We start from the raw sequence: 23,523 nt of genomic DNA, 5'->3' as shown, positions 1-23,523 counted from the left end.
CCATGGGATTTTCCAGGCGAGATTACTGGAGTGGGTTGCCAACTTGGAGTAGGCAAAAAAAAATTTTTAAAACAGCTTACAGAAAACAATAAACAAAAGAAAAAAACCTATCGGATTGCATCAAAATTTAAAATTTCTTCACCCTTAAGAAAATGAATAGGCAAAACACAGACCGGGAAAAAGTATTTGCAAAACAAAAAAATGTTATTAGCAAAATATAAAACTTTCTTATAACTGAACAATGGAAAAAAAGTAACCCAATTTTAAAAACATAGCCAACACTTCACAAAAGAAGATGTACAGATGGCTGATAAGAACATTAAAAAGTGCTTAACATCACTGCTGCTGCTGCTAAGTCGCTTCAGTCGTGTCTGACTCTTTGCAACCCCATAGATGGCAGCCCACCAGACTCCTGTGTCGTCAGCAGGAAATGCAAATTAAAACAAATACACACCTACTGAATAGTTAAAATTAAAACTCGACAACACCAAATGTTGATGAGGATGTGGAGCAACTGGAGCACTCATATGTGATTTTGGAAAACAGCTCAGCAATTTCTCATAGTAAGATATGCACATACTCCAAACCAGCAATTAAATTTCTAGGCATTTACCCAAGAGAAAGGAAAACATATGTCCGTAAAAAGACTCAAACAAGAATGTTCCTAGCACTGCCACTTAATTAGCTGAGTGACATTAAGCACAACTAGTCTGTGCCTCGTTTTCCTCTTACATAAAGTGGGGTTAATATCAAAATTCTAAGTAACTGGAAGGGGAAACTATGATGCCAAATACACAGCCTTTCTCTGAGAAAAACAGCACAACCAGTCTCTTCTCAATGTGGCTGCCACGGCTCATGCAGCATGTATTGCTGGTGGCCCAACAGCCACTAGCCACCTCTATGCTCCCCTGGTGGTAAAAGGTAACATAAGGTGTAGAGCCCAAGCTGGAGGTTTTGGCTGAGCCAGATCTGAAGTTTGATTTCTCTGGCACACAGAGTATGAGTCACCCCTCTCCTGAGACATTATGTTCCTCTAAGGAGCTGTTTCTTCTGAAGAATCTCTCAGGAAAGGAAACTTGAGCTGCATTTGCATGTGGGGTTCAGAAATGGATAAGCAAATCTGAGTGCCTTCTAGGCTTTAAAGGGGGATGCTACGGTCCCCAAGAAAGCATTTAACATAAATTAAGAATGATCCCAGATAAACTATATCTGTCTGACTTCACAGTGGGCAAGCCTGCATTTGGAAGGTGGAAAGTACTTGATTAGTGTTCTTTGTGGTGGATTCCTGAGCTTCCCTTCAAGCCAACCCTGGCAATCCCATTCCCCTTGCCAAAGCTCAGTGTAAGTGTAGGAATGTACCCAATTCTGCCTAATGAGACATGAAAGGAATTCTACAGGGGATCTTTGGAAAATTTCCATGCTCCTGAGAAGCAGCCATGGGAAGAATGTACTTTGCTTCTTTGGGATGTTATTGTGTCTGATGAAGTCATCTTATTACCACCTAGGGAGCCTGCTGGAGGAAACAGAGAGATGAAAATAACCTGAGTCCTTTACACCTTGAGTACACCTTGTACTGCAGGTGGAACCCACAGCTTCTAATTCTCATTAGTGATATAGTCTATTTCTTTACATGTTTGGATCTGAGTTTTCTTTTATTTGCAGTAAGAGAATACTATTACTTGTGACTAGAGCATCCCAACCAACAGAGCATGGGACTATAATTTCTCCCTTAGCTGATGGGAGCTTAGAGCTAATAAGATTGGAGTATTAAGGTGATGTAACTGGTATCTTTGCCAGGACAATGGGGTCATTCATGTTTCTATGCATGTCGGGATGTGATGCCTACTTTACAACCCAACTGAGCTAAGGATAGTATATTCCTCTGCTTTTTTTTTAAAAAAAAATCTTTAATCAAAGTAAACCAGATTCTGAACCCCCAATCCTGTTCAGAGGGCAGATTAATCTGTCACTTTGGGGGCTCAAGCCCCTGAAAGATTGTGCACAATTGGGTGTAAGTGTCGAGGTGTCCCATCCACTCATCAGCTCATAGTCTACAGTGAGTTTTCTCTGATGCCTCAGGTGTCTTCTAGTTTGGTGACTTTGTTGTTTCTGAGTCACACTTGCGGCTCAGAAATCTGGTGATACTGGAAATTCAATGGGGCTTGTCTGGTGGCTCATATGGTAAAGAATCTGCCCACAATGTGTGGGAGACCCCTGTTGGATCCCTGGGTCGGGAAGATCCCTGAAGGGCACGGCTACCCATTCTAGTATTCTTGCCTGGCAGGCTACAGTCCATGAGGTCGAAAAGAGTTGGACACGTCTGGGCAACTCATACCTAAGGCCTCATGCGCTTTTGAGATCCAGGCCTTACCCAGGACCCTGGAATATGTTATCATAATCAGAGTTTGTTTTTATTTGTTTATCTTTTTCTTTCTGGTTTCCTATCTCTCTTGTTTCCTTTCCTTTTCCTTCAAAGCCCTCCTTCTTCCTACTCCCAACCCCTTCTCCTTCTGTATATCTGCATCATCTCCTCAATGAACCAGGGCTTTTATCCAGACAGGAATATCTATTAGCTTCAAGGAGCTTTTGCTTTCTGTTCTGCAAGAATTCTTAAGGCAAGAAAAAACAAAAAGCCTGATTAGCAATGCCTGCCTGAAAAGAGAAGGCAATGGAAAAAAACAGCAAGTGAATTAATATCACAATTTTCTTATCACAGGTACTTCAGAGGTGACAAGGGTGAACTCAGTCCAATAGGAGAGCTGACTCCATGGTGAGTGGCAGCCAGCCAGCCAATGAGAGTGAGTCAAGGAGAAAGAAGGTGGGTCCTTAGAGCTGCTGCAAAACTTTCTTCGTAATTTGTGAAACCTGCCTCACAGCCTGGAATTGAGAACCTGGGAAGCCGGCTGCTCCTTTCCTACCTGGGTGTTCTTAAAAATACATTTCCATTCCCATAAGAATTCTTTCCATCTCTGCCTTGTGGTCACGCCTGGGGCTCCCTAACTTCACTGGAAAACGGGGAGGATCAAGTGAGATAAAATTTTGGAGCTGGGAGGCACTGGTAACCAACTCAGGGCTGGAGCAACTGCTGGTCTTCCCCACCTCCTCCATGGTGGTCATCCTTTTTGTGGCCAGGGGGTCCTGTCAGCCTGTATCTGCCCAAGTCCTCCCGGCAGCATGGAGCTTCTGGACTTGTCCCAGAGGTAAACAAGAGCAGCAGCACATGCCCCTTGGGTTGAGATAGTGTTTTCCCGCCCAGAGCTGAAAGACCTTTGAGATCATTAAGGCCAACTCCCTAATGTGAGAGATAAGGGCCCAGAGAGGCCAGAGGACTTGGCTCAAGTCACATGAAGTTATAAGGGACCAACACCAGGGTGCGGGCTCTTTTCTCCCCACCTTCCCTTATCAGCCTGTTTTCCCAGTCTTGATTCTGTCCCTGGATTCTCAGGTGCTGTTGAATGTTTGTCCTGCACTTACCTTCTTATTGCCTTGAGGCCAGCATACCTCCTGCCAAAGGCTCTTTCTAGGCTGTTGGGTTATGGGATGATTAACCCAAGGACAAAGAGTCCTTTGTGTGTCTGCAAAGTGGGACATGACTGAATGACTGAACTGAACTGAATCCAAGGACGTTGAGGGCCTGTAGAGCCCACAGGCCTCATGTCTTAGGCTGGGCTCTTGCTCAGTCTGTCTCATCCTGAGAGCACTTTGGGAAGGAAATGACTGTGGGTTACTCAGAAGATAGCTGTGGGAATCCCCCATTTTATAATAATTTTCTGGGCAAGCTCACTCTTGACCGTGACTTAAAAATTTCAGTCTGGAGATGACCTGCAATCAAACGATGGCACAAACAAATCTAACAGACACCTTGGGGCCTAACCACGGGACAGTTTGGTTCAGTTCATATCAGTCGCTGTGTTGTGCCGACTCTTTGTGACCCCATGGACTGCAGCATAACAGGCTTCTCTGTCTATCACCAACTCCCAGAATTTGCTCAAATTCATGTCCATCGAGTTGGTGATGCTATCCAACCATCTCATCCTCTGTTGTCTCCTTCTCCTGCCCAGGTAGCCTATAGAATACTCTGTAAGAAATGTTAGGAATTGCCTGACAGTCCAGTGGTTAGATACCTGGTGGGGGAAATAAGATCCCACAAGATGTACGGTATGGCCAAAAAAAAAAAAAAGAAACATCCATTGATGAGCTTGGGAAAAGCTTTACATGAAATGAAAATTAAATAAGATGAGGGACTATAAAGTGCTTAGCACAGTGTCACATATGTGGTAAGCTCTCAACAAATGTTTGCTATTATTGCTGTTACGAGTATTTGAATTTTGTCACTGTTTAGCTAGGCTCCTTGGTACTACTGCCTGTTTCTCCTCTCTTCCTGGTCTGCGAGATCTTCTTTTAGTCTTCTTCCAAAACTTTCTACCTCCTAATCCCATCAAATAGATTTCTTATCACTTCTAGCATAGACTAAAAAATGCCAGGACCACTTCTTCCCCCAGCCATTTCCCAGCCCCACACAAACAACCTGTGCTCCAGCTTGGCACATTGCCTCCTGCAAAATCTGGTTGTCAAGGTGTTGAGAGTGTTAACAGAAGTTGTGTTTGGGTGGGCGAGATTGTAGGTGGTTCTTTTTAAAAAATTCCCTTTCTCTGCTTGTCTACATTCTTTGATTTGTTTGTCATGGGCATATATTGAACTTGTACCAAGAAAATATTTTAAATTTTTATGCAATCTACTCACTACTTCTAGAAACCTTTCCCTGAAAGGTTCTACTGCATTCTGAGCATTCTTTTTAACTTCCCACCCCCTCAGCCTCTCTTTCTCTGTGCTCTGTAATTGCATTCACTAGTGAGTCGCCCTATAGATGTTCTTAAAGGGATTCTACATCCATGAGAGGGCTGTAGGTGCCTTGAATGTGAGGCTGTATCGTCTCTTCTGTAGAAAGAAGATGATTTTAGCTGTACACCCTCTTCTGCACCCCTGAGCCTAGATGACTGAGAATCAAGAGTACTTTCAGAGCTTAGTTTAACTTGCTTAACTTCCTACTGTTCCCATTTTACCCTCTGATACCAGGGCTAGCAGCAGAGTGCAGTTTCTGGGGAACCCTGTTGGATGTACAGGGTAGTTTTCAGCAGGGACTGGTTGCATCATGGGGCTTGGGGGCAGCGTCTTAATCTGAGCATGAATTTAATGTCAATCTTGCAAAAACTCCAAATGCCTGTGTGACACAGAAAGAGTCTCAGCCTAGCGCCAGGCAGGAGAGAAGGAGGGGCACACAGATTCCGACAAGACTTAGCGACTGAACAACAACGTGTCATCTTTAGTTCAGGTCTGTCGCTCAGTCGTGTCCGACTCTTTGAGATCCCATGGACAGCAGCATGCCAGGCCTCCCTGTCCATCACCAACTCCCAGAGCCTACTCAAACTCATGTCCATTGAGTCAGTGATACCATTCAACCATCTAATCTTGTCGTCCCCTTCTCCTCCTGCCTTTAATCTTTCCCAACATCAAGGTCTTTTCAAATGAATCAGTACTTCGCATCAGGTGGCCAAAGTATTGGAGTTTCAGCTTCAGCATCATCAATCCTTCCAATGAACATTCAGGACTGATCTCCTTTAGGATGGACGGGTTGGATCTCCTTGCAGTCCAAGGGACTCTCAAGAGTCTTCTCCAGCACCACAGTTCAAAAAGAGTCTGCCACTGTTTCCACTGTTTCTCCATCTATTTGCCATCAAGTGATGGGACCGGATGCCATGATCTTTGTTTTCTGAATGTTGAGCTTTAAGCCAACTTTGTGACTCTCCTCTTTCACTTTCATCAAGAGGCTCTTTAGTTCTTCACTTTCTGCCATAAGGGTGGTAGCATCTGCATATCTGAGATTATTGATATTTCTCCCGGCAATCTTGATTCCAACTTGTGCTTCATCCAGCCCTCATTTCTCATGATGTACTCTGTATATAAGTTAAATAAGCAGGGTGACAGTATACAGCCTTGACGTACTCCTTTCCCGATTTGAAGCCAGTTTGTAGTTCCATGTCCAGTTCTAACTGTTGCTTCCTGACCTGCATACAGATTTCTCAAGAGGCAGGTCAGGTGGTCTGGTATTCCCATCTCTTTCAGAATTTTCCACAGTTTATTGTGATCCACACAGTCAAAGGCTTTGGTATAGTCTATAAATCAGAGATAGATGGTTTTCTGGAACTCTCTTGCTTTTTTGATGATCCAGCGGATGTTGGCAATTTGATCTCTAGTTCCTCTGCCTTTTCTAAAACCAGCTTGAACATCTGGAAAGTTCACGGTTCACGTATTGCTGAAGCCTGGCTTGGAGAATTTTGAGCATGACTTTACTAGCGTGTGAGAAGAGTGCAATTGTGCAATAGTTTGAGCATTCTTTGGCATTGCCTTTCTTTGGGATTGGAATGAAAACTGACCTTTTCCAGTTCTGTGGCCACTGCTGACTTTTCAAAATTTGCTGACATATTGAGTGCAGCACTTTCACAGCATCATCTTCCAGGATTTGAAATAGCTCAACTGGAATTTCATCACCTCCACTAGCTTTGTTCGTAGTGATGCTTCCTAAGGCCCACTTGACTTCACATTCCAGGATGTCTGGCTCTAGGTGAGTGATCACATCATCATGATTATCTGGGTTGTGAAGATCTTTTTTGTACAGTTCTTCTGTGTATTCTTGCCACCTCTTAATATCTTTTGCTTCTGTTAGGTCCTTTATCAAGCCCATCTTTTCTGTCCTTTATCAAGCCCATCTTTGCATGAAATGTTCCCTTGATATCTCTAATTTTCTTGAAGAGATCTCTAGTCTTTTCCATTCTATTTTTTTCCTCTATTTCTTTGCACTGATCACTGAGGAAGGCTTTCTTATCTCTCCTTGCTATTCTTTGGAACTCTGCATTCAAATGGGTATACTTTTCCTTTTCTCCTTTGCTTTTGGCTTCTCTTCTTTTCACAGCTATTTGTAAGGCCTCCTCAGACAGCTGTTTTGCTTTTTTGCATTTCTTTTTCTTGGGGATGGTCTTGATCCCTGTCCCCTGTACAATGTCACAAACCTCCGTCCATAGTTCATCAGGCACTCTGTCTATCAGATCTAGCCCCTTCAATCTATTTCTCACTTCCACTATATAATCATTAGGGTTTTGATTTAGGTCATACCTGAATGGTCTAGTGGTTTTCCATACTTTCTTCAACTTGAGTCTGAATTTGGCAATAAGGAGTGAATGATTTGAACCACAGTCTGCTCCCGGTCTTGTTTTTGCTGACTGTATAGAGCTTCTGCATCTTTGGCTGCAAAGAATATAATCAATCTGATTTCGGTGTTAACCATCTGGTGATGTCCATGTGTAGAGTCTTCCCTTATGTTGCTGGAAGAGGGTGTTTGCTATGACCAGTGCATTCTCTTGGCAGAACTCTATGAGCCTTTGCCCTACTTCATTCTGTACTCCAAGGCCAAATTTGCCTGTTACTCCAGGTGTTTCTTGATGTCCTACTTTTGCATTCCAATCCCCTTATGTGATCTTGGGATAGATTTTTACGCTTCAAGCCCTTTTCTTATCTGTGTAATCCAACTAGTGGTACTTCCTTCCTCTTAGGATCTTATGAGGATTTAATGAAATAATGCTTGTGAAATACATTTTAAACAACTAATAAATGCTAGCCACAGTTACTGATATTATTGCAATTATTGTTACAAACTCAAACCTGGTGTTTGTTTTTCAGAGGAATCCCACTACACATCCATTCAGTCCCTTATTTCCCATGATTTGTTCACCTGCATACATTCATCTATCACATAATGGCAATGGATAATACATATGTACTACATGAAATAATAATATTTTAATAGCTCATATTTAAATTTCATATCTATGTACAAATCACTGTACTAAGTTCTTTATATGTATGAAACTCATTATCCTCCCAAATATGTGGTGAAATTGGTACTATTATTATCCATATTTCATTGAGGATGTTTGCCCAAGGTCACATAACTAATAAGTTAGAAAATGAAAATTTTTGGTGATCTGATCTGAGGAATCTGGTTCAGAATCCAAGCTACTTGCTATTAAACACCCTTGCTATTTTCAAAGACTCTGGAGAAAACAATGGAAGGACAAAAGTATGAGTTAAACACTGATTCTACCTGTTGAAAATAGTAACCAGGAGAAGTGGTAAGACACAATGAAATCATATGCCCTCAGGGCAGTGTGAGCATGGCTGCCTGGAGGTCTAGGTGGAGCCTATGTTGGCCTCTTGGCATGACTGAGTTTTCACTTATGATTGGCTTGGGCCATCAGATGAAGTCTCTGTTGCATGGTCTCTAAGGAGACACCACTAACTTAGTGCATTGCTGATAGCTTGTGGCCAAAGTTGGTACCTCCTGCTCCATGGAAGACTGGATGACAGAATGTCTTTGAATGGGTATAAATCCTCACAACTGATTCCACAAATAACTCCAAGTACAGAGCCTATTGAGTGTGAGCTGGGTCACTGCCTCTTGGGGTCGTTGTGTCATTCATTGGCTGGCTATCTATTTTTAGTTCTGTGCTGGTTTTTAGTTCAGTGATGTGACATCAGTAGCTTGAAAGTAGCCATGGTAGTAGTATCTACACCACAGAAGTCAGCAAACACTACAAATCAGCACCCACCACCCACCACCAAGTTTGTTGTTAAACATTTCTCAGCATCCTAGCCCTAGAGATAATCAAATCTGGTGATTTTCACCTTCCTTCAGCCAAGGAGATCCACTGAGAGTGCTTGGTTGTTGCCTGAAGGAGAAGAAGGGAGTGCTGGGCAAGGTGAGGGCAAATGGAACTCTGTCCTGAGCTAAGCCAGCAATGTGTTTGCTTGTTTTTACTATGACCTTTTGTGTAAAGCTTTAAGGACAGTTCTTTCCACATTATAGCTCTCTTCACAGTTCTTTTTACAAAAGTTCATTAAAAGGAATGGAAAGTGACTCATCTGGTCTAATCTTACTTAACAGTCAGGAAGTAGTACTTTTTATAGTTCAGAGTCAGAACAGTGAAGTGACTTAGGTCTCCCAGAGTCAAGTCCACCACCTTCTATGAGGAACTTGGCACCATGGCAGCCACAGTGGGAGACAGACTCCCGCTGTCACTAATTGGGGCTTCCCTGGCTCTAAGCCCTACAAGCTATCAGCAGATATTCTCACAGCTCCATTCGGATAGGTGTCCTCCCTAGAGCCTCATCCACTGTGCCCTTTGCCCTGGAAATGGAAGGACCCTTAGCAGAGCCTTCAGCTGTTTTTCTCCCATAATGAACCCTCTCCTGGTACCTTGGGATGACTGGCTGCTTTTCTGAGCCCATTTTCTCAACTGTTGAGAAGCCGAGTTGAAAATCTTACCCTTACAACCAGGTTTTAAAACTTGCTCCCAACTTTTGGCTGGGGAAAGCTGCTTGCTGCTACTGCTGCTAAGTCACTTCAGTCGTGTCCGACTCTGTGCGACCCCATAGACGGCAGCCCACCAGGCTCCCCTGTCCCTGGGATTCTCCAGGCAAGAACACTGGAGTGGGCTGCCATTTCCTTCTCCAATGTGTGAAAGTGAAAAGTGAAAGTGAAGTCGCTCAGTCGTGTCCGACTAGCAGCGACCCCATGGACTGCAGCCCACCAGGCTCCCCTGTCCATGGGATTTTCTAGGCAAGAGTACTGGAGTGGCTTGCCATTGCCTTCTCAGAGGGGAAAGCTGCTTAAAGCCTTAAAAACAAAACAAAACAATAACTATTTTATCTTTTATTCAGCAAAGCTAGAAATGGACGTTAGGGCTTGCTGGAGGGCAAATGGATGTGGTCGGTAGGGGGTGCGGTTAATAGGGAAGAATGGAGTGGGGGAGAAGAGGATATGGAGTGAAAAGATAAAAAGAAACATTTAAAAAAATAATTTTTAGGGGTAAGAAAATTCAGCTACAGGTGCCAAGGGGTATAATTTCCTGAGACTGTAGAAAGCCTTGCCCATTGCTTCCCTCTAGCAAAACCGGCTGTCTGTGCTGTCGGTCAGTTGTGCTTTATTTTGTAATCCCAATCACCCAGAACCAGTGAGTACTTGAAAGCGTTGCAGAAACTTATATTTGTCATAACACCACAGTGAAGAAGTCTGTAATAAATGTGGTTTGAGTTTGCTAGGGCTGCCATAATGAAAAAGCTCAAGCTGGGTGACTTAAACAAGAGACATTTGTCTTCTCACAGTTCCAGAGACTGGAGTTGAAGATCGAGGTGTGGGCAGGTCTGGTTTCCTCTGAGGCCCTGCTCCTTATTTTGTAGGCGGGCAACTTTTTGCTGTGTGCTCACATGGCTTTTCTTCTGAGAGTGCACACATCTGGTGTCTCTGTACCTCCGAATTTCATTTCCTTATAAGGATGGCTGGATTGGATTAGGGCTTTTGTTAACAGACTCATTTTAACTTGATCGCCTCTCTAAAAGCTTATCTCCAAATGCCGTTATGAGGTAAGGTAACTCAGATGTCTGAAATAATTCATATTCTGAGGTTAGAACTTTAACAAATGAATTTTGGGGGCACACAATTCAGCGTATAACAGATGTTTAGGCACCATTTATCTAGTATACATGCATAGGACCCAGATCACATATTTGGATATTAATGGACCCTCCTCACTGACCCTGAGAACTTTTATCATCTGCACAAATTGACTGCCATGCCTTGGGTTGAGAACTCATCAGGTGACATGACTTTATAAAAAGTCTCATTTGACTTAAAGAATTTTGAAAGTTTCACCTCTCCTTCAAATTCTTTTTGTTTTCACCAGAAATTGATTTTCATAGGTGGGATGTCCTCAGGGACTTTCAATATTAGCAGAAGCTACTGATGACATGGAAACAGATGCACTGGCTGAGTGTGGCTGAGGAGAGATTACTGGGCAGGGTAGGCAGGGCAGATGAACATGAAATCATGGGAAACTGCAGATAGACAAGTGAGAAAGGTTATCAAGACCCTGCCAGTATGAATTAACCATTCAGCTGTGATAACTATTTTAAAAATGGTTAAAATAGACACAGTTCATGCCCTTCATGCAGAGTACCCTAAAGGGATCATGACCAGCAATTCTCTTGGACCTGAAATAGTGTTTTCATTCAAACCCCAGAAAAAGACTTATAAGATTTCTGTAGATTTTTTATGAGTTGAAGTAAAATTCTTTCCTGCTCCCCCAAACACACGTATTCAGATGATTCAGAAGTACAAATTGTAAGTATCCTTCAGTGAGCTAGATTGTTGTTGTTCAAGTGCTAAGTCTTGTCCAACTGTGCCATTTGGCCATGGGAGCCATTAGAAAGCCATGTGCAACTATTGTTCAGTTCAGTTCAGTCACACAGTCGTGTCCAACTCTTTGTGACCCCATGCACTGAAGCACGCCAGGCTTCCCTGTCCTTCACTATTTCCTGGAGTTTGCTCAAAACTCATATCCTTTGCTTCGATGATGCCATCCAACTGCCTCATTCTCTGTTGCCTTCTTCTATTCCTGCCCTCAATCTTTCCCAGCATTAGGGTCTTTTCCAATGAGTTAGCTCTTCACATTAGGTGGCCAAAGTATTGGAGCTTCAGCATCAGTCCTTCCAGTGACTATTCAGTGTTGATTTCCTGTCGGATTGACTGGTTTGACCCCCTTGCTGTCCAAGGGACTCTCGAGTCTTCTCCAACACTACAGTGAGCTGGGTAATGAAAAATAAACAAGAAAAATCATCATCTATGCATTTCTTGCCCCTGCTTCAATGGATTGTAAATCATTTGAGGATAAGAACTGAGGTATGTACTCTACAGCCCCAAGTGTTCTTTGCATGAAGTGAATATTCTATATATTCACTGATTTGACCTGAATCTCCAAGAGGAAAGATTTTTTAATCGAAGTCACTAGAACACTCAAAAATGATATCACTGTCTCAGACTAAGAAAGGAGGAAAGATCTGATTACCCTAGAAAAAAAAGCCCAGGTGACCATGAGAAAGTCAGCAGTCTCCTTCCGTCAAGGGCACCAGAGGTCTGTGTTTCAAGTAATGAGTTGGAGGGGAGGGGTTGGCAGTAAGTTCCACTGAATTTCCTACCACCATTCTAAGGTATGGACTTGAAGAGACTATAACTTCAGTGTAATTGCTCTGTGGTCTGCTCTCTATAAACAGCAGCTTATTTGTAGGTAACCCAGGGCTGCCTATGAAACTGTTAGACTCAGAAATTAAATCAATTCAATTCAACGGATATTTATTGTGTAGTTCAAGACAAGAGAACTCTCAAACAGCCAAATTATAAGGAGAGAAGAACCTAGGAGTCCGGAGGGGTAGCTTAAAAGAAGATTAGCCTTTGTATGTTGACAATTTCTCTTTTAGTTCTACACACTGGACCCCAAGACAAAGAATAAGTAGAGCTGGGCTGCCAAGTGGGAAAATACAGGTGTAGATAAGTGGAATGCTCATCATTCCAGTCTGGTGACTTGATGATTCATATAATCCAAGCATGGAACTTGTGTTCCCTTGGCTAGTGATAGTTTTATGTTATAGGCATGTGACCCAATGCTGGTCAATAAGAAATGAGAAGAACCAATGCAGGAAGATGGGAAGGGGAGAGGGAGGAAGGTTTCTGGGAAAGGCTAATACTGATAAAATATTCTTCAACCACTGTTATGTTTCAGATAACAGACACCACTGGAACGCTCTAAGCAGAAAAGGGTTTAATTTAGAAAATTCCATTCTGTTCAGTTGCTCAGTCGTGTCCGACTCTTTGCGACCCCGTGGACTGTAGCCTACCAGGCTTCTCCGTCCATGGGATTCTCCAGGCAAGAATACCAGAGTGGGTTACCATTTCCTTCTCCAGGGGATCTTCCCGACCCAGGGATCGAACCCAGGTCTCCTGCATTGGAGGCAGACGTTTTAACCTCTGAGCCAGCAGGGATAATTAGGTGCTTAAAATTTTATGGATGGGCTAGAGGAGAAGGTCTTGGCTCTAGCTCCAACAGTAACCAGCAGAACCATGCAGAAACATTAGCCAGGGTGGCTGTTATCTGTGTCACAGCAGAGAAGCTGGGGGAATCAAGAAGGTATCACAGTAAGTGTGACTCCAGAATCACACCCTTTACCCGTATTCAGGGATTAAAAAACCACTGCCAGGGCCAGACTGTCCCTGCTTGATCTGTCTGGGCAAGATGAATGTCCCACTTCCTGCTTCTCTGTCCGCAGGAAGTTGGTGGCAGAGCACTGAGACTTTCGTCGGTGGTAGAACACAAATCCAGTGCCTCCCTGACCGTGTTTGCCAGGAAAGAGCAAGTGAAACAGACTACACTCTCCTCTCAAATCTCAAGATGCTGCATCTGATGTGCATTCTTCCACACGGAAGAGCTCAGCTAGTGCAATCCTTCTGCAACCCCTTTTCCCCTTCACACCCTCCTTCCTAGGAGAGGTGGAGTGACGTAGCTAATAGGTAAACGTGGGAGAGGAAACTTGATGTGCATGAACCAGTCCTCCCTTGTCTTTTGGGAGTAAGTTGCACACAGGGAGTATGTTTTCTGCTCTGCAATTCCAGGGACAAGCTTTCCTCTGGTGTGAGGCCTGGAAGTATGGTCCAGAGGTTCCTGTGACTGGCTGGGTGAACTGGTCATTAGAGTGTTGGAAGTTCAGTGTTGGAAAGCTCCCCTGCCTACAGTTGCGCTTATTGTTACAGACTTATCAGAAATAGGGTAATGTTTGGACCTCTATATGCCATCTTTTTCTCTTTTTTAGTTCTTCTTGTTTCTTTGTTGATTTAGGAATCTGGGGAGGAAACTAGGGCTGGAGACGTGAAATTGAACTCTCTTTGTGCTACTGATTGACACCTGGTCTGTCACACTGCCGCCTGTTTGTACAACCATCAGCAGTTTTCAAAGCATGTCACACATGTGACGCTCATAACAACCTGTGGACAAAGAACAGGATTGTTTAGCTGAGGAAGTAAAGCTGCAACTCCTTTTTAAAAAAATTTTTAAGCATAACTGATATACAATGTTGTGCTAATTTCTGCCTCACAGCAAAGTGATTCAGTTACACATATACAAACATTATTTTTAATTTTCTTTTCCATTATGGTTTATCATAGGATATCAAATATAGTTCCCTGTGCTATACAGTAGGACCTTGTTGCTCATCCATGTATATGGTTTGCATCTGCTAACTCCAAAGTCCTACTCTATCCCTCCGCCACTCCTCTCCTCCTTGGCAACCATGAGTCTGTTCTCTATGTCTGTGAGTCTGTTTCTGTTTCGTAGATAAGTTCATTTGTGTCCTATTTTAGTTTCCACAAGTAAGTGATATTATACGGTATTTGTCTTTCTCTGAAGTTGTGACTCTCAGTGCTTCCAACATTTTCCATGTTATGATACATATAGAACATTGAAAAAATGTATATACACATACACATATACTTATGTATACAAACGTATGTGGAAATTTGTATATATCTGACTATGGAAAAGCAATAAGGCTGCTGGTGCCAGAAGTGATGGGCTCAGAGATTCTGTCTGCCCTGGGCCTTACCCGGCTAATCCAAGCATTGAGAAGATCAAATTCTTAGCAGATCTATAACCCATTCCTTACCCACCAGTTGGAAATTCTACCTTAGAGAAGTGTGCTAATGTCCAAGGTCTCAAGGTTAATACACAGAAGAATATTCACATCCAAAGAATCATAACGTAGTCTGAAATGCAGGAGTTGTTTGTTACCTTCACTTGTCCTCACTGTAGCTTCTTAGGTTAGAGAAATTTCAAAGTTTCAAAGTCTTTTCAAAGGAAAGACTTCTCAATCCAGTCTGTCTCCACTGCACTAATCTCTATAAATATCTCAATAAATATACATATAATATGCCTAGAATATGCCTACTACAGGAATATTCTAGGTGCTGGAGATACCTCAGTGAACAATGCAAGGTCTCTGTAATCAAAGCGCTTACATTCTACTAGAATCTTCCATTTCAGGTTTCTTTAAAGTAGAGTAAGAACTTCAAGGCAATCTGAGTACAGACATATCCTAAGATGTTTATGATTATTTTTCTCAATCTTTTTCACATGTTCCCACATTGATTCAATAGCAATTTCCATGTGTATGACTTGTCCTTATCAAGCCTTTCCAAAGTATACAATATCAGTTGTCACAAGAACAAAACTTCTTTTTGCACTCACATTTTATTGGTTTTCACAATGATGGAATTATATAATCAGGAAGTATGATGAGCAGAAATAGGTTTGGGAACAGATGGCATTGACCCTGGTCAGCATGCAGCTCAATTTGTGGCCCCGGAAGTCCCTAAGAGGACCTCTGCTACCTGGGTTTCTGGTGCGCTGTGAGCTCTGGTGGGCTTTATAGAGGAAATAGCATCTGCTAACCTGGTGACTTGTTAGGTGAATGTCAGTTTTAAGAGCTTCTGCCACACAGGTTCACTACCTCCCCCAGACTGTATGCATATCAAATTTTGAGAGTCGCTTATCGGCCACTCTCTTATTGGATGACTCAGGTATTTATTCCAAAGCTTTATGAAGGTGGGGGAGACAGGAGTTGTACTTTTGTTTAGATTTTGTTTCCCGTTGTTTTTTTTAAAATAAAATTTCTAAAGGGGAAAACATAACTGTGTTGCCTTTGTGTGATATCTAATGATAGCGAACCTTCTTTTCTCCACAATCCTCTCTCATCTATTTCCCCAATCAGGGGTCCCAGGCCCGTCCTCAGATACCGCTTCTTCCTTCAGGATGATGCACCCCAGCGCCAGTCTTTTCTTCTGCCTTACAAGGCCTGTCCCTAGGCATCGAGTATCACTGCATTTACCTTAGCTCAGTCTTCTGCAGCCTCTGTAGCGTGAAGAGGTGAACTCTGGTACATGGTTGAGGGTCAAGGAGGAGAGGCAGGGGAAAACTGGCTTCTTTCCAACTGGAAGCAAATGCAAATCAACCCGCCCAAATGTAGATTTCTTCAGAAAATCACCCTGTCTGGTCTACTTTATTTTTCATAAAAAACATATGTATTTATTTTATTTTTATGACATGGACATGATTTTCCTGGCTTGGATTTCATGACAAAGAGCACCCCTTCTAGAAAATGCTCCTTCTAGAATCATTCAGGACATGTGGCATTGTGTTCAGTTAGAGTAGAGGTGGAGTATTCAGTCCATCTTCTACAACTGAACTCTCTATGGGAGAGCCAGTTGCCCTCCCATCTTGTAAAGAGATAGGAAGAGAATATGTGCCCATACATATGTAGAGACAATAGCACACCAGAAGGAACGAGCCTTACTAGAAACAAACAGGCAATAATGCTAATCAGTCAATTGCAAAGGTTGTTCAGTGTCCCACGGTGCTCCTAAATTGACAGTGAGATGATAGATTATTTAATCCAGCCTGTCTATATTGCAGTGAATAGGCGGTGCTTTAGTGAAGTGACTTGCAAGAGACAGAGCTAGCCTGAGGCAAAGTTAGGGTAAGAGGCGCCTAACCTTTAGTCATTCATTGGCTCTACTGTACCTGCTGTTCTCAAAGTATAGTCCATAGACCCTTGAGGAATCCCTGAGTCATTTCCCATGTGTTCATGAAGTTAAAACCCTCTTCATAATTGTATTGCAGCATTTGTTGCATTTTTCATCTTGTTGACATTTGCACTGAAGGTACGAAGGCAGTGGTGGGTAGAAATCCTATCTCTTGAGCATGAATCAAGCAGGCACCAAACTAGCAGTCATCATCAGCACACACCTGCCATAAAAACAAATGTCGGTTTCATTTAAGAATGTCCTTGACGAAGCTGTAAAAATGATGAATCTTACTAAATATTGATACTTTTCAAAACATTCTGTGTAATAAAATGGACAGTATTCATAAACTACTTTTACTGCATTTCAGTGTGTGATGGTTATCTCTAGGGAGCTGAGTTTGTGAGTTGAACTAACCTTTTTTTCTTTCTCATGCAACATCTTTTTCCCCCCTTGCTTGAAAGGCTAGATGACAAAGAATGCTTTTTCAGACTGGATATTTGGCAGGCATTTTCTGAAAATGAACAAAGGGGGCCTGTCACTTCAAGGAAAAACAACGGATAGTATTTATTGCCAATGATAAAATTTGAGTTTCCAAGCAAAAATTAGAATTTTGGAAAACTTGTATCCACCACTGTGGAGCTTGACAGCATTCCAAAACTTAAAGATTTTTCCAAAGAGATCTCTGGTGATATTAATGAATGTGATTTTTTTTGATAGTATATAATGAAATGGATCAACATTTAGTATATCTGTATAACTCAGTGAAGCAATATTTTCCCATGACCAATGCATGGTATTATAAAATAGTACATGGGTAAAAATCGATTCAAGGTGCACAATAAACCAAAGTTTAATGTAACAGACATAAAAAGTTCATTGATATACTTTAAGATTCCACACAGCAATTAACCTTTGAGAAACTTGTTATGTTTTGGTGCAGTATCAAAAAAGAATATCCCCAATTATCTAAAAAGATGATTGAGTACTCTATTTTTCCAGCTACATATCTGTGTAAAGCCAGATTTTCTTCACATACTCCAACCAAAACAACATATTGCAACATTGACTATTAATCCAGACATTTACAAAATTTGCAAAAATGTAAAACAATTCACTCTTATAATTTTACTTGTCTTGAAAGTTTATTTTTTTTAACAAAAATATGTAATTTATGTTAACGCCTAATGGATTTAGGGAGCTTCCCAGATGGCTTGGTGGTAAAGAAGCTGCCTGCCAATGCAGGAGATGCAGGTTCAATACGTTGGTTAGGAAGATCCCCTGGAGTAGGTAGGGGCAACCCATGCCAGTATTCTTGCCTGAGAATTTCATGGAAAGAGGAGCCTTGCGGGCTACAGTACATGGGGTAGAAAAGAGCTGGACGTGACTGAGCACACACCCACATGATGGATTTATTGTTTTTAATTATTAAACACTTTAGATTTTCTACCAATATATATAGCCTACATAAAATTTAAAAGTAAAAATGTTCTGAGACTGAAAGGTTTGAGAGCCTCTATATTGCACCATTCTGCCTTCCAGAGAGTGCGTTGGAGGAGGTTCTTCCTTCCCCTTTACCCAAAAAAGCCAGTGCTGTTACTGTTTTATTTTTAAATCCAACCCCTGCCCTCTTCCTCCAAAACTGTGAAAAAAAAGTCAACGGCAAAAATATTGCAAATACTTGAAACCAAAGGACCCAAAACAGAGAGAAGGCAAAGGACTGAATAAAGGTGTTTCTTTGGAGCCTGCAAGGCTGACCAAGGACCACCTCCTGTCTGGCAGTCTGGCAGGAGTCACCTATTCTTTTTGCTCCATTGACCTAACCTTACATCCATCCAACCACTCCCATCCGTTAAGTCTCAGCTCTGTCTGGGAACACTATTGTCCTCTGGGGCCTCAAAACACAATGGCTTTATTAAAGCTTTGGGCTGATACCCACCCTCAAGCCCCTCTTTCCTTGTGCCCACTCTGCGATGACAGTGCAGGGGAGGGTTCTCTCAGCGCAAGCCTCCACCAGCTCACTGTCTCAGGCTCAAGGCTGAGATGAAAAGGGGCGGCCTCTGTTTCTGGGCTGGAAAGAAACTGTAAACTTCTCACAGGCCACATACCAGAAGCTGCCAGAAGACCATTTCCTTTTAGTAAACAGGGCCGCTGGGGCCATCTTTCTCTCCTTTAATAACCTGTGGGGCACCTATTGATTGCACATGCTGGTCCATCATATATTAGAACAGGGATGGCTTCCGGTTGCTCGGGAGCTGTGTGGATGGAGAAATTGGCTCACTAATACTTAGCTCATAGAGCACAGCGCATGCATCACAAAAACATGGAGAATATGTAACATTAGGTGCTGAGAAGACACAGAAATCAACTCCAGTGGCTGTGGAGGCTTCTGGCCATGCTGCAGACCTTAATCAGGCTGTTTCTTGTGCTCCTACCAGAGACCTACAGACACTCAGATTACATGCCTCCTTCTGTAGCATCCTCTTCAAATGAGAGGGAGCAGCAAGGTCTAGTGGGTGGGAGACCCTGCTCCCATCTCAACTGCCTCACCGGGACGGGAGCCAGCAAGTAGGAAGGAATGTTCAAGTTTTGTACTACTTGAACAAGAGCGCTGAGTTAGGAATCAAAAGACACGTTCTAAAGTCCTTCTTTAGCCATTTACAGCTACTTGATCTTGGGGAAGTCCCTTAATTTCTCTGAATCTCGGCATCTTGCCTGGAAAGAGGAGAAAGTAATAATACCTAAGAAAATATACCTGCCTGGTTTGCTCTCTGTAAATGAGTGTCTGTTGCTGAACCTGAATTTGAATCAGTTAAAAGATATGGCAACACGTGTAGGGCTGAAATGATTTCTTTCTCCCACCTCCAAAATCTGGCATCAGGAATTTTCCACCACTATCCTTAGCCAACACTTTGCTGTTAAGTAAGAAGTGACGTCATGAAACTCATAGCTTGATAAATTGGAAGTGTTTCTCTCATCCTTCTGTCTTCCTGAGCCCCACCTGATTTGGTTTCTGGGTTGAAAATTCTCTTCACAGGGCCCTCTCTAAAGTGGATAGCAAACACAGAAAAACATGCCAGCATAGCTTACCAAATTCTACTAGAAAAGCTTGACACCCACACGCCCATTCTTGGAAGAACCTTCGAGTTTCTCTGACTTTAACATTCTGGGCTTTGAATGCTTTTCCAAAATAAGTAGTACTATCCTGTGGTTCTACTGTGGTCCCTTTTGCCAGCACTGATTAAAATGGACCAGAAGGACTGTGTGCATAGTCATATTTCCATATTTCCCTTTCCCTGGTTCTGGAAATGAAATCTGCTGTCCTGGGACAGAGTGTGTAGTGGGTTGGATGGTGCACTCCCCACACCTCCACCAAATATATCCATATCTTGAAACCTGTGAATGTGACCTTACGAGACAGAAAGGGTCTGCATAGATGTAGTGAAATGAAGGCTTTTGAGATGAGATCATCCTGGATTACCTGAGTGGGCCCTAAATCTCCAACACAAAGTGTCCTTATGAGAGACAAGAAGAGAAAATGCAGACACCTAGGAGAGGTCCGTGTGGAAATGGAAGTAGAGTGATGCGGCCACAAGCCAAGGGATTCTCGAGTCACCAGAAGCTGAGAGACAGGAGAGGATCACCCAGCAGAGCCTTTGATTTCAGACTCTTGGCCTCCAGAACTGTGAGAAAATAAATTATGTTGTTTTAAGCCGCCTGCTGCTGCTGCTTCTGCTGCTAAGTCACGTCAGTCGTGGCCGACTCTATGTGACCCCATAGATGGCAGCCCACCAGGCTCCCCCGTCCCTGGGATTCTCCAGGCAAGAACACTGGAGTGGGTTGCCATTTCCTTTAGTTTGTGATAATTTGTTACAGAAGCTCAAGGAAGCTTCTACAAGTGTGTTCCCTGGGATGGACCCCAGCTCAGGTTCTTCCACAGATTATTTTCTCCCTCTATGAGGAGATCTGTCTGAGAGCAGTCTCAGATGGCCTGGTCAGCAGCCAGCTCTCAAAAGTCCAAACCCCCATCAGGGGCTGTGGCTGAGGATCCACAGGGGAGAAGCATCCTGGGATGTTTTCAGCATCTCTTTGTGGGCAAGGCATTGGGGAAATGGTCTGAATTATGGTTAGATGGACCTTGGTTTAAAACCCAACTTCACCATTGACTCTGTGCCTCTAGATAAACTATCAATATTTTTCCTCTTTGTGCTTCAAGTTCCTCAAGGATAAAGTGAAGATAATAATACCAGATGGTAGGCAGGAACAGACCCAGAATCTGTATAAAAGCCAACTTTAGGGACTCTTTCAAAAAGAAGAATCCATAGTTTCAATTGGGAGTGGGGCCTTGAAAGGGACTTGTTAGTGAGGCTTAAACTAAGCCAGCCTCTGCTTCCAGGGTGTTCTGAGGATTATAGATAAAAACAAGAAGCCTAAGGCAGTGCCTGGCTCCTCCTGGGTGCTCTGTGAGAAGTAAAGCTGTTTGGATGAAGACTTGAATACTATCTCCTGAAAAGTACACAGATGTGTTTGCAATGCATAGAAAAGTGTCTGGTAGGATACATTCCACGGCGGGTTGCCAGTTGTTGCCTTGATAGCCATTTTTCCTTTCTTTTCCAAAACAGATGACTGACTTTTGGGGGCATGGCCATGTTCTCAGCTAAATCCTAGCTTCCCAGTGAGGTGTAGTTATGAGACTAAATTCTGGCCAAAGATAAGCAAAGAGGTATAAGAGACTTCTCATGGGAGAGTGTTATAAGTTGAATTGTGTCCATCCCCCAGCCCCCCGCAATTCGTGTGTTGAAGTCCTAATCCCAGTATCTCAGAGCCAGTGAAAGTGTGAGTCGCTCAATGGTATCCAACTCTTTGTGACTCCATGGACTGTAGCCTACCAGGCTCCTCTGTCCTAGGAATTCTCCAGGCAAGAATACTGGAATGGGTTGCCATTTCCTTCTCCAGGGGATCTTCTTGACCTAGGCATCAAATCCATATTTCCTGCATTGCAGGCAGATTTTTTTTTTACCATCTGAGCTACCAGGGAAGCCCCAATATCTCAGGATGTGACCTTATTTGGAAATAGGGTCCTTGTAGGTATAATTATTAAGATGAGGTCACTAGGGTGAATTGTAATATAATATGAATGATGTCCTTATAAAAAAGGAAAAATTTAACACAGATACACACACAGGGAGAATACCATGTGAAGATCAAGGTAGAGAATGCAGTGATACTTCTAAAGGTAAAGGACAATAAAGATTGCCATCAAATTTCCAACAGAAAGGAGGGAGAACATGGAATAGGTTTTTCTTTATAGCTTTCAGAAGGAACCAACCCGGCTGACACCTGGATTTCCGACTTTTAGCTTCCAGAACTATGAGTCGATAAACACATTTCTGTGGCATAAGTCACTCAGGTTGTGGCACTTTGTTATGGCAGCCCTAGCAAACCAATACAGAGAGGTTTTCCCTTCTTCACTTCTTTTCCATTCAGCTGTCTGGAATGCAGATGAGAGAGCAGAGTCTCCATTAGCCATCTTGGCCTCGAAAATGAGGACCATGTTCACACCTGGTAGAGCAGAGGGTTAGCCGCTTGGGACACTAAACACTTCATGGAGCTGTCACACTAGCCCTGGACTGCCTACCTTCTGGAGTCCCTTGGACTGCAAGGAGATTAAACCAGTCCATCCTAAAGGAAATTTTCAGGTCATTTTATTTCTCTTCCTCGCATCTTGTCCCATCACAACAAAAATTTGGAACGATGGACTAAAGGGTTTTAAACAGCAGACAAGTTACAGCTCAGTTCAGCTCAAACAGACAAATCTTTTATTAGACAGACACTCCTAAAATGGGAGCAGGCCTACCCAGCTCTGCACCCCTCCACTAATCCTTAAGCTCAAGGGGTGTGTTTAGAGGTGGATTCATTAGGGCCATGCCGCCTTGCCCATCCCTTGGAGAGCCCAGCCCATTAGCTTCCGGCTGACTGTTTGCAGAAGTCTTGTGCCCTGACAACATCAGACCAGCCCGCTCCCCTTAAGCACACACCACACCACACCACACCTGCACCCATATTCGGCACCTGTTGCTTTACTTGGCCACCTGCTCAGGATGCTCTAGGCTCTGTGGTGCATGCGCTTCCCTGATGCCTCTGCTGAGACTGACTTTCAAGTCCCCCCAGTCCTGGCAAGGCCCACCCTGGTTTAGTCAGGACCCCTCGCAAGTTCAGCTAGAAGTCCAAGTGGGGTCAGTTGAAGTGTAGTAGGAGCAGGGGTCTGTGAGTTGGAGGCCACTCAGCGACTGAACGTTCTCTGCTTGAGGGGCTAATAAGTTGGTCCCCTGGACCTCAGTGGGCTGCAAACTCAGCTCCCCACCCGAGTTCTGAGGGGCAGTAGGCTCTGCTTTCCAGGTGCCCAGGAGCCTGACCAGGGCTCAGATTAGACCAGGGCATCAGCCAGAGGTGGGTAGAAACAGCTCAGACATTGGGTGAATCGGGACAGCAGACAGCCTTTGGACAGAGCAGTGGAGCGGTGTGGAGCAAGAGGGGCCTTGCTATTTTTACACGGACACTGTTCTAACCACAACTTACAGGTTTCGGAGGTGGGTGGGTGGTATCTATTTGGCAGAAAAATCTTTGAGATGATAACGTGGCAGGGGGACCGAGCACCACTACTTCCTCTGCCTTTCCGAGTGTATTGTTGTCAAGCCACTAATTCTGGTTCTGCTCAATTTGTGTGCCCCTTAAAGGAGTAGAGGGCTTCCCTGGTGGCTCAGCTGGTAACGAATCCATCTGCAATGCAGGAGACCTGGGTTCAATCCCTGGGTTGGGAAGATCCCCTGGAGAAGGGAATGGCTACCCACTCCAGTATTCTGGCCTGGAGAATTCCATGGACTGTGTAGTCCATGGAGTTGTAAAGAGTCAGATACAACTGAGCGACTTTCACTCACTAAAGAAGTAGAATGAGGTGAAATGTGGCCACCTGGGGGGGGCCTTGGAGGGGCTTCTCTGATGCCTCA

The 23,523-nt window shown here is 43.4% G+C and overlaps 1 protein-coding gene across 1 annotated transcript in view; it reads left to right on the top strand.

The window, feature by feature from the left end:
• Nucleotides 1–23,523, top strand: part of FUT8 (fucosyltransferase 8) — a 452,301-nt gene that overhangs the window by 3,544 nt on the left and 425,234 nt on the right. Inside the window, exon 2 of the mRNA XM_088839526.1 lies at nucleotides 2,717–2,818. The gene's annotated coding sequence lies outside the window, so the exon portion shown is untranslated. The remainder of the gene's footprint in view (nucleotides 1–2,716; nucleotides 2,819–23,523) is intronic.

This window comes from Moschus berezovskii, chromosome 9, assembly GCF_049115385.1.
Source record: "Moschus berezovskii isolate FMDL1 chromosome 9, NW_MosBer_1.0, whole genome shotgun sequence".
Taxonomy (NCBI): domain Eukaryota; kingdom Metazoa; phylum Chordata; class Mammalia; order Artiodactyla; family Moschidae; genus Moschus; species Moschus berezovskii.
The sequence above is the reverse complement of the archived record's forward strand: the minus strand, read 5'-3'. Positions and strand labels throughout refer to the sequence as shown.